The sequence below is a fragment of the Melitaea cinxia genome, chromosome 8, assembly GCF_905220565.1.
Source record: "Melitaea cinxia chromosome 8, ilMelCinx1.1, whole genome shotgun sequence".
Classification (NCBI taxonomy): Eukaryota; Metazoa; Arthropoda; class Insecta; order Lepidoptera; family Nymphalidae; genus Melitaea; species Melitaea cinxia.
This window is the reverse complement of record NC_059401.1, coordinates 17890486-17902759: the sequence shown is the minus strand read 5'-3', so window position 1 is coordinate 17902759 and position 12274 is coordinate 17890486.

The window sequence follows — 12274 nt, the reverse complement described above, 5'->3', positions numbered from 1 at the left end:
ATTTAAAAAAAATATTATAAATAATATAATTATATGATTAAAAAAAAAAACTTTATCAACGTCCTATTGAGTATGTCCATATATAAGAAAGGTTCCAAGAAGCCCTTTTTGTTTATGGATAGATTTTTTTTAATTTTTCCAATGGGAATTTATCCATTCAAGTGTTTATAATAAATACACCATATTTTTTAAAATTTTAATATAATATTTAATACTCAACAAAAATTATATTGTCGGACGTACTCGCTTTGGCGGCGGCGCGTGCATGCCTTAGCGGCCGCTCGGAGTCCTATTTTCAGAGTTAAATTGAAATTATAAATAACAGAAATAAAACTCTAGGAGTTCAGATTTTTTAATTGAAAATTTCCTCTATAAGGAACTTTTTTTAAAATTTATTATTAACAAAAAATGGATTTTTTTGCAACATAATTTGTTATTTATATTATGCAATTTTTTGCGTGCCAGAAAATCCTTCCGACCCTTTTTTCTAGACGTCATTTTCATATTTTTAGGAGCTTTATCTCTATTTAACACCTTTGAACTTGTTGGCTAAGCTGATAGAGATGCAGTCGGTAATGCTTTTTCTTCTGATCTTTATTACAGATGCTCAATGTTTTATCCGAAGACTTATTTTTAGGGAATTATGGCACCGAGGAATAATTTATTAATCAAAGGCTAAAATAATTTTAAAAATCGGTTTACAACTAGCAGATAAATTTAAACTATAATATCAGTGACGCTGCGTTAGCGCAACGGTTACAGCCATGGATTGTATCTGTTGCGTTGGCGGTTGCGGGTTCGATCTTCTATTCGATCGTCTGGGTGTTTGTATAGTCCTTGTGGGGCTCCCCACCTTGCCTCGGAGAGCACGTTAAGCCGTCGGTCCCGGTTGTTATCGTGTACATCTGATAGCGATCGTTACTCATAGTAGGGAATATTTCCGCCAACCCGCATTGGAGCAACGTGGTGGATTAAGCTCTGATCCTTCTCTTACATGGAAAAAGAGGCCTATGCCCAGTAGTGGGATGTTACAGGCTAAAATAAAAGCGATGTAAACTTTACATACAGAAAATTCTCTATTAATACTAGTATTACACAAGATAATAAAATGTTCCAGAATTTATTTGTTCTTAACTACGTGAAGAAGAATCGTGAAACATCCGTCAGGTGTTTGTTAGTCGACTAACATCAATAAACATTATTAATGCGAGGTTTTCCCGGTGGGGAGGAAAACCCGGTCGGTAATACGAACTGTAGGCAACTATGGGACGTTGAGAGTTTTTGTTAGAAATATGTATTTTACTCATCCCGTGTATTTTTAGGAAAACGATTTCAGGAAAAAAATATTTCGATTGGGTTAAACCTGGCTGTAGGAATATTGATCTCGTTTTTAATTAAATTTTTACTAATATTATATGTAATTTCTGTAAAATATTTAGAAATTATAATATAGTCATTATAATATTTTCAAAAGAAATTATAGCTGCGCCATGAACGTCGTCGTAGTTAAAAAGGCCAAAAGCAAGAAAATCATTAAATAGTCAATAGTCATTCATTAGTCATTATCATTAAATCCAAACAGATGAATTAAAAATATTTAAGAATAAAATTGAGGATATATTGCTAGATTCTTTTTGTTTGTTTTGAGGTAGGGCACAAAAGGATATAATATATCATACTCAAAATCTAGGGCATTCGATCTTACAGAAGATCACATCTAAGTAACATGATTCTCAAGTAGTGTTGTGATTCTGTAGAGAGTTAGGTGACCAGGGTTTCTGGGGAGTGTCAGGGTAGGGTCGCAACGCTTTTGCGATGTATCTCGTGTTGCAAATGTCTACAAGTTTCGGTAATCGCTTACCATCAGGTGAGCCATACGCCTGTTTGGCAACCTAGTTCTATAAGAAAAACTTTTTTAGTCTAAATTTAATTAGTCTGCTTATTTATGAAGCTTTAGCAACGTTGGGCTACGACTCATACGAGAGTACTCATTATAGTAACTGGATTATAAACAAATGTACCCCTAACAGGACATACATGCTACAGGATAGGACAGCTAATGTTATGACTGCATACCAAAAATATATGACGTGTCATTGTGAAAATTGAGCATTTTCTGTCTAATAATAAGGAAAATGATCATAATAAACAACAACAATTTTCAAAATAATTGTCTCTGATAAATCGACACGAAGTGATACGATACGCACTTATCTTAAGTGGGTTTTCTAAAAAACATGAAATTTTAATGTCTCTCTAAATTACTAGCGCGACGTGACAGTTTGTGTCGCTGGCAGAACAGTGAGATAAAAGCCAAATAGAATAGAAATTAGAAACAGCACAGAATACCTATCGGCAATTTGATACGGTCTACAGTTTTTAGCCTCTTAATTTAAACATACTTTACAAAGCTCCTTAATTGTTTAACTGATTGACAAAGAAGAAGTCGGTTCTTAATTCAAATGATTTTTTTAAATGTTACCTCAGAACATTTGAGTGGGTGGACCCATTTCGATATTTTTTTTAATCGAAAGGTACCGCGTGTCATGTGATTCTATTTAAATTTAATTGAGCTCTGACAAGTACTTTTCGAGTTATATCAAATAATATGTATTTTTTTGACTATTTTTTCGTTAACCTGCGATGTTATAGCGCCTAAGTTTTCACTGGGTGTACCGCTTTATATGATTGATCATGTGGTCTCATTTGAATTTGATCGTGATCTGATGGTTTTTGAGTAATCTTTGATAACGTGTATTTACTTGATTATTTTTTCGTCTACCTAAGTTGTGTTACTTGTCAATGTAATTGAAGTCGGTAACATAATTAATCCAGTCTACGAACAAGAACCTGTAAAGTGCCCTCTCTGGTTCTGGCTCAGATCAAGGCAAAAGTTACCGTAAGGTCGTCAAATATATATTTGAATTAACTAGCATTGGTATAATGAATAGACAAACAACATTTTCTCTATTATTGTACGAGTCTAGGGTACATTAATAATATATAATTGAAAATAAATTGCCAAAATTTAAAATACTCGTATACGCGTATAGTTACGGAACAAATGAATCAAAATGGCTGAATAGTTTTTTTAATCATTAGTACAAGATTTGTGTGAAAATAATAAAAAAAAATCGGAATATTTACGAATTAAAATATGTATGCAAAAAGGTCGCGGGGTTAGCTAGTTAAAGATAATTATTATATTTCGTAGAATAAATGTATGTCAAACTGACTCACATTAGTGCGATATTGATGGTTTGGTGGCGTAGCCAAGGTAGCTCTAGCATTACTGCATTTTATTGGGAATCTCCAAAGTTACGATTAATTATTTAATAGGAATTACATATTTCTTCTGTGTGGATTTAAGAGGAACAAAGGTTTTGTACAATTATTTCATATGAATTTTTATGACAGATGAAAATTGATAAGTCACTTGATAAAAATATCACAAACGGGTTGCCGATCCAAATCCCAATCTCCCTTTTGTCACTACTCACCACAGGAACACAACACTGGTTGAGAGCAATATTATTGTGGTCTATATAATTATATAGGTTATATGTGGTCTTCTGTAAGGTCGAGGTAATTTCCCAGTCGGGCTGCTCCAGATTTTGAGCAAGATGCTCAACATGCTGCTTGCTCTTTTTCTTGTTGACCCAGAGGAAACCCCTTATGGGTGCCCGCGGCCCGGGGTACCGTAGGGTATGTCCGAATCGCACAGATTAAAATCTCTGTTCCGCCAACGCGCTTATCGCGGCATCGCGGGGACGCTATAGCACTTCCGCAACTCTTGATCCCTATTTTTAAAATAATACTACACGAAGTTAATGCGAGCGACCAGTTTGGTACAATGGTGTTATTATATAAGAAACAATTTAATCATCGTAATTTTTATTTATGACGTCCAAGGAAAAAAAATTGTAAAAATAAAAGCTTTACTTCACTTCAGCCTATCGCAGTCCACTGCTGGACATAGGCCTCCCCAAGTTCGCGCCACACATCCCGGTCTTCCGCAATCCTCATCCAGCCTACCCCGGCAATTTTACGTAGATCGTCGGTCCAACGGGCCGGAGGACGTCCCACACTGCGTTTGCCAAGACGCGGTCTCCACTCTAGGACCCGTCTACTCCAACGGCCATCGGTCCTGCGACACAGATGACCAGCCCACTGCCACTTCAACTTGCTAATTCTGTGGGCTATGTCGGTTACCTTCGTTCTCTCGCGGATAGTCTCATTTCTAATCCTGTCTTTGAGAGAGACCCCAAGCATAGCCCGTTCCATTGCACGTTGAGCGACTTTAAACTTGTGGACCAGTCCCTTGGTCAGTGTCCACGTCTCGGCTCCGTATGTTAACACAGGCAGGACGCATTGCTCGAAAACTTTTGTCTTCAAGCATTGCGGAATCTTCGAAGTGAAGACTCGACGGAGTCTGCCAAGCGCCGCCCAGCCCAACCGAATCCTCCTATCGGCCTCCTTCTCGAAGTTGTTGCGGCCTAGTTGGATAGTATGGCCTAGGTAAATATAATCCTGAACAACTTCAAGAAGGGTACCATCGACCGATACCGGTATCGGTATGACTTGGTTGTTAAACATAACTTTCGTCTTATCCAAGTTCATACAGAGACCGACACGTCGGGAGGACCCGTTTAGGCCGGCCAGCATTTGGCCTAACTCATCCAGCGTCTCCGCAAAGATGACAATATCGTCGGCGAAACGAAGGTGAGAGATGAATTCACCGTTGACGTTGATGCCCCGTTCCCCCCAATCCAAGGTCTTAAAAACATCCTCTAGCGCAGTGGTAAACAGTTTCGGTGATATTACATCCCCCTGTCTTACCCCGCGCCGGAGGGAAATAGGTCTTGTTCTTTGGTCATTGACATGAACGGTCATCGTCGCCGCGTCGTACATAGATTTTAGTACTTCGATATATCGCCAGTCGATATGACATCTCTGCAGAGAGTCCAGGACAGCCCAGGTCTCGACGGAGTCGAAGGCTTTCTCGTAGTCCACAAATGCCATACACAGCGGTTGATTATATTCTTCCGTCTTTTGGATAATCTGCCGAACAGTATGGATGTGGTCCACGGTGCTGTAGCCATTTCGAAATCCAGCCTGCTCTGGTGGTTGGAATTCGTCGAGTCTTCTGGCGAGACGATTCGTAACAACCCTCGAAAACAGCTTATAGACGTGGCTCAGAAGTGAGATCGGTCTGTAATTCTTTAACAGAGACTTATCGCCTCTCTTAAAGAACAGCACCACCACACTCCTGGACCACGCCTCCGGCGTGGTACCTCGGTGGATGACGGCGTTAAATAGTCTTGCCAAGGCTTTCAGGACAGGTCGCCCTGCGGCTTTAAGGAGTTCAGTGGTAACTCCGTCATCCCCCGGGGCCCTTCCGTTTTTAAGCTGCCCGAGCGCTGCACCAATCTCATCCTCTTCGAAGTCCGGGATACACTCCGAATAATGGCGCAACAATGGTGCCCGTGGATCTTCGGTGTCCCAAGTCGCAGGCTTGCGTGCGCTCGACGAGTACAGCTGTCCATAAAAATTCTCAACCTCTTCTCGGACCTGAGGGCGAGAGCAGACGGTTCTGCCATCTGCTGTTTTAAGCTTCGCAAGAAGGCTTCTCCCCAATGGTCTTTGGAAAACTTTGGACCCCCTATTCTGCTCAATCAGAGTAGCAACCTCTCTCGTATTTGAGCAGCGGAGGTCTCGGCGAATAATTTTCCGTACCCTCTTGGAAAGAGCCCTCTGTTCTGGCGAAGCAGCCGGCAACTCGCGCCTCTGCCGCATCAGATCCAAGGCTTCGGGAGAAAGTTTGGACTGCTTCGTTGGCTTTGTTGGTGGAAAGTGCCTGCGACCCAGTGTACACACCGTCTTCACCACGTTGTCGGTTATCTCGTCCACGTCGCTAGTAGTTTCCAGCGAATCGAATCGGTTTTGGAGTTCCAACTGAAACTGCTCGGAGCCACATAGTATTTGGGGCAGCGTAGGTCGGAGAGTAGATTTCATCAAGCGGGTCCGCTCCTTTCGGAGACATATATTCAGAGTGCCCCGTACTAGCCGTTGGTCGCTGCCGGTGTTAAACCTGTTAACCACTGAGACATCTCTGAATATATGCCTTTTATCCGCTATGATGAAATCTATCTCGTTCCTCGTCACAGTATCGGGGCTTTGCCATGTCCACCTCCTTTGGGGCTTCTTCTCAAAAAATGAGTTCATCAAGAAGAGCCCCTCCGATTCGAGGAAGTTGACAAGCGTCTGCCCCCTGTGATTCCTGTGCCCCAATCCGTGTGGTCCGATGCTCGATCCGTCGCGGCCTTGTACTCCCACTTTAGCGTTGAAGTCTCCCATAACAACGCTGTAGAAGGTCGAAGTAGTGCCATGTATGGCCCTTGTAATATCTTCATACAAGGCTTCGACTTCATCGTCAGAGTGTGCCGAGGTCGGCGCATATACCTGTATCACTTTCAGGGAGTACCTGTCGGTGAGCTTAAGTACAAGGTACGCTACCCGGGTCGACACACTACTGACTTCCACAACGTTGTTAGTGAGAGTCTTGTGAACCAGAAAACCGACGCCACCTTGGGAAAGCTCATCACCTTCACGGAAGTAGAACAAGTGCCCGGAGTCCAGGATCATCGTGTCCTCTCCCTCTCTTCGGACTTCAGACAACCCCAGTATGCTCCACTTAATGTGACTAAGTTCTACCTCAAGTTCGGTGAGGTGATGGTCCAACCGTAGCGTGCGTCCATTATACGTAGCCAGGAATATTTTTCTATGGCAGCCTCCCGTACCCCGGTGATTCTTAGCACCCTCTACCCCACCGTTACCACGGCCGCTGCCGTAGCCGGGAATAGTGGGGCTGCCGGGAACTGAGGGCCTTATTTTTAGGTTCGAACTCATGGGGGTTTTTGCCCATAGTCACCACGCTGGGCAGGCGGGTTGGTGACCGCAGGGCTGACTTTGTCGCACCGAAGACGCTGCTGCCCGTCCTCGGTCTGTGAATTTAAAAAGCCAGCAGTTGGATGGTTATCCCGCCATCGGTCGGCTTCTTAAGTTCCAAGGTGGTAGTGGAACTGTGCTATCCCTTAGTCGCCTCTTACGACACCCACGGGAAGAGATGGGGTGGCTAAATTCTTTAGTGCCGTAACCACACAGCACAAGCTTTACTTAATTATTATTATTTAATACTAGCTATGACCCCTGGTGAAAGGCTGATGTGATGATGATGTGTGATGATGACCCCTGGTTTCACACACTTCACACACTCACTTCAGCCTATCGCAAGTCACTGATGGACATAGGTCTCCACAAGTTCATGCCAAAAAATTGCATTAACTCATGTCTGTTGCCTATAGTCACCACGCTGGACAGGCAGGTTGGTGGCGGGCTTTGTCGTATCAAAGACGCTGCTGCCCGTCTTCGACCTGTGTATTTGAAAGCCAGCCGTTGGATGGTTATACCGCCATCGGTCGGCTTGTAGCGACATCTATCGCGCGACACGCAAACTAGAGAAAACTGACGTATCCTACATCGCGCTATAAAAGTTATCAAAGTGATTGAGTACATATATACAAGAACCCGACAACAACCGTTGGGGTCGGTAGCCCACCAAACATAACTCCCGTCTGGTCGAAAGATCCTCCCTTTTCAAGGGCGGACGAGGGACTCAACACGTTGTTCCTCACACCACCCCAAAGACTTTTTAAGTTCCAAGGTAGTAGTGGAACTGCGTTATCCCTTAGTCGCCTCTTACGACACTCACGGGAAGAGAGGGGGTGGCTATATTCTTTAGTATTGTTGTAGCCACACAGTACATATTTATATTAACGTTAGTTAATTATTTAAATAAATACAGTTTTGATTCATCGTGACCTAAGTAAAATAAGTCCAATATTATAGTATTTTTCATATATAAAAAGGGGTGCTTGTTTGCCAGCAGATCTAATTCTAGCGCTTAGGGAAAACCTCAAAAAAGAAAAAAAAGGTCATTCCACAGTCCGCACATAGGTTGGAAAAATGAGCATCTTGTACTTTGGACGCAAATGAAGCGTCCAAGTGGTGTTAATGCTAATGAGAGTGATGCGATTTTAAAACCGTGACATCCTAAGGGCGGTGAACCCTCTACCAACCACTGGTATAGGAAGATCCTGGTATTTAAAATAAAGCCATTTTACTCCTGTTTTTTATATTATCAGCAGCTTGCAATAACGAACTAGGTCAATTTCAGGCAATGAATAGATCTGCCATGAAAGCATTAAAAGTACTGTCCCAGGATCATCGATTCGTTTCGAACAAGAATTAATCTTTTCAACATAATAATTTCCAAATTGAGATATTCCTCAAAATAATTTAAAGAAATTTTTCAATAGAACATTCCGTTCCGTCATTTACCATAAACCATTTACTTAAGTAAATATAATATATGCATAATATATTTCATCTCTCTTCGAAAAAATCAGCCAAGTGCGAGTTAGACTCGCCCACCATTTTCGCGGTTCCGTAAAAAAGTTATTAAAAGTCTTTTTACTATATAATGTAACTAAAAATTTATGCTTTTCACAATTTTTACTTTATCTGTGCTATAATACGTTGCTTCGTAACGAATTTCAAGATTCTGAGTTCACGGGAAGGAAGGGACAGTAGACCTAAGTATTTGATATGAATTTTAGCTTAATATCTGCGTTTCTGAGAAAAAGGGTCTTGACAGACAGACGGACAACAAAGTGATCCTATAAGGGTTCCGTTTTTTACTTTTGAGGTACGGAACCCTAATAAAATCATTCAGTAGTAACGCTTCAGCCTGTAATATCCCACTACTGGGCATAGGCCTCTTTCCCCATGTAGGAGAAGGATCAGAGCTTAATCCACCACGCTGCTCCAATGCGGGTTTGCGGATATATTCCCTACTATGAGTAACGATCGCTATCAGGTGTGCACGATAACAACGGGGACCGACGGCTTAACGTGCTCTCCGAGGCACAAACACCCAGACCACGGCAAACACTTATATGGCCAATAAAAAGTACCTTATCAATTTTATTTATTTATCTATGTAAACTGTCATCAAGGTCCAAAGGTCCCATTGCTATTGATGTGGCGTCTCTTGCATTTCATATGGACTCTCGCTCATTCTTTTTTTTATTTCATTCTTTTTACTAGATAAAACATTGACTGGCTATATCGATAACTAGGTATTTTAGCGTCGAGTTACAACAAAACTATTTTTAATCTATTCTGATTCCTGTTGTCACTTAAGAATTGTTAATTTTTTTACTTTGAGACAGTTCTTTTTTATTAGTATAGAAGCGTTTTCAACCAAGCAGCTAGCAACAGTCCCGAAATATCAGAATAGAATGACCAATGAAACACAGTAGATTCCCCGTTTTATGTCTTATGTTTATTTACCTGTATTCAATCTTAAACTTGAAAAGCCAGCGTCTCACAGCTGATTCACTACAAGTCGATCGAGTGAATTCATTTGAAATTAGATACGTATACGAAATTCTGTGACCAACGCGGATGTTAATGATGGAATGGATGACTTGACAATGACTTTTAGGGGTCGAATGAGAAAATTCAAAAAAGGTTTTACCAATCGTACCGTGAGTCACTTGTGAAAATATTAATAACAATTTTTTATAAGATAAATGAATTCGTTTTAAGGTTATTGCTCTCTGGAACTCCCTCATCTCTTTAATTTCACCTGACTCCATAACTACTCCATAACTAATAAAAAAACATTATCAACAAGATATAATTTGATGAAAGTTTGGCATGGACACAGCTATTGATTGTTGAGCTAGAGGTCGCAGTGTTGCTTATAGCGAATATTTTGTATGTATGAAATTTACAAATATGTGTATTTACAGTGTTGTTGTTTGAGTTTATTTTGTGTGTGTTTATGGATCCTGAACAAGTAGCTTTTGTAGGTGCTCTATATAAACTATTAGTTTGCGAAATGTCATAATCCTCAGTCCGCACAATTTTCGTGAAAAGGGGTATAAAGTTTTTGCTTCACGTACTAATATATAGATAATAAATAGGTATATAAATTAATACAATCTTTAAAATTTTAATCTACTCGCTTGAGAAGATTAGCCACAAGTACACTATAGTTGTTACTAATATTAGTTCAATAAATAACTTTCATTTCTAAAACACTTAACTCTACGTCTCTGGTTTGTCTGCGAATCGCTATTATGATTCAAAGGGGAAATGCCGCCCGCAGACTTGGCACCATTGCGCGGACATGACTTACACCGCAAATATTTGTAAATAATTATAATTAATTCTTAAGTTGTGAATTATAATATGTATAATGTCGATAAAATTTTGAATGTAAAGAATTAAAAAAGTACATTGAACATTATATACATACAACATTATGACTATATCTGCGATCATATCTGCCACAGGCGACTTGTAGTATTTTCATCAACACAAAAATATTTATTGTCATGTCTACATATACCGCGGTCGCTTAGAACCAAACATAAAATCATCATATCAAAAATTTCGATCTAGCGACTACATCGTTCCATAGATTAATTGGCTAGAGCACCAACACGGTCAGTCGGAGATGTAGGTTCGATCCCCGCTGAAACGGTCGATTTTTGATATGATATTAAAAAATGTCTACCTATGTTCTATAAATCTCACAATAAATATATACTGTTTAATATGGATAAAAGTACACGCTGAAAATAACATGATGTTATATCTTTATATTATTGTTGGAAACTTTATTGATAAAAAGGTTTTATATACGATATATAGGTACATTCTTTGTTTTCCAAATAAATTAAAATCAAAGTAAATCTTACTTATTATATTTGATCTTAATGGACGTAAGTAACATTAAAAAAAAAAAAAAAACGGGACGCCCCGACTATGACGCGTACAAAGTCGTTGAAATACCGGAAATCTCAAAATGATAACTATAAATCGCGTAATAGTCATCGTGAAGGCTTAAAAACTTACACATCAATATTTGTTGATATTTTTATCTCAGGAAAATAAATAAATTTCAGTGTGTTTCAAAATAAATTCCCACTCGACACACACCATGTGACTTGCGGTTCGGGCATTTTTAAACGGAAGGAAAAAATAAATCAATCATTTAACGTGACGAGTAAACTTATTGTCGTACTTATCAGCTTTCAGTGAGATCACACTTGAGTCATGGGTTCAACAACTGAAGTGAACTGGAATTTGATTCAGAGCATTGTAGATTATGTACTTGTCATATTTTTAGGTTTTATCTATAATTAAAGATCCGAAAGAAGAAGGTTAAGAACTCAAATATTAATGAGAAAAAACCTGTGACGTAGCCAGCTGAGCTTGTGCCCAGGACACAATACCTTTTTAGCCCCACCCCTCGGAAATCATATAATGTGTCCAGGAATTTTTTGTTTTGCGGACCATTTGGTGCCGCTTTGTCAGTAGCGCCCGGGGCATGCCCCCTTGCCCCCCCCCCCCCCCTACTACGCCACTTGGAAAAACCAAACATAACGAGTAAAGATATCACTTAGGTACTGTTATTGTTTTTATTACAACGTAAAACAAGTGATAGCAATTTAAATTAAATGGAATTATTTTGTAACTATTCAAAAGCCGCGTGTGAACAAATTTAATTTAGAATCGAACTCCAATTGAACATAGTTTAGTTCTAGAGTGGTTTTAGAAGTTTACGAAACGTAATTGCGTTTCGTTCTTTGTGTGATGTTTCGTTATTCAGGAATAATTGTGTTGCTCGCAAACGAAAAAAAAACACCCTTAATTTACATCGACTAACACAACGTAGGCAGTTGAAAAAGTAGACAATTGAATTCACATTATTACTTATAACTCCAAGCACTCGCCAGATCTCGATCAAATTTAAATGGGATTCGAAAAGCAGCTTTTGATTTTCAAATAATCATCAAAACGATTACACTCCGTAAAAGTTATGAGTGTGTCACAAAAAATACAGTTTACCCTTTTTTTTGAAGTCGTTCAAAAACCAATGAGATGTTAATGGGTTGACGTATCCTGTAATGTCAAGTGGGGGAAACCGGGATAGAATTGTCATTAAAAGATCTCCGTCGTTTGAGTAAACAAACAATAAGATGTAAGAATGGTAAACATCGCGTGATTGCTAGCTGACGTCACGTTTGTTGAGGAATGATTGAACACATTTGAACTCAAATTACCTACTGTATGAAGTTATGAACATTCTTTCCATATTATACTTTAAATCAGCTGATTTCTTGTACCTCAAACGGTT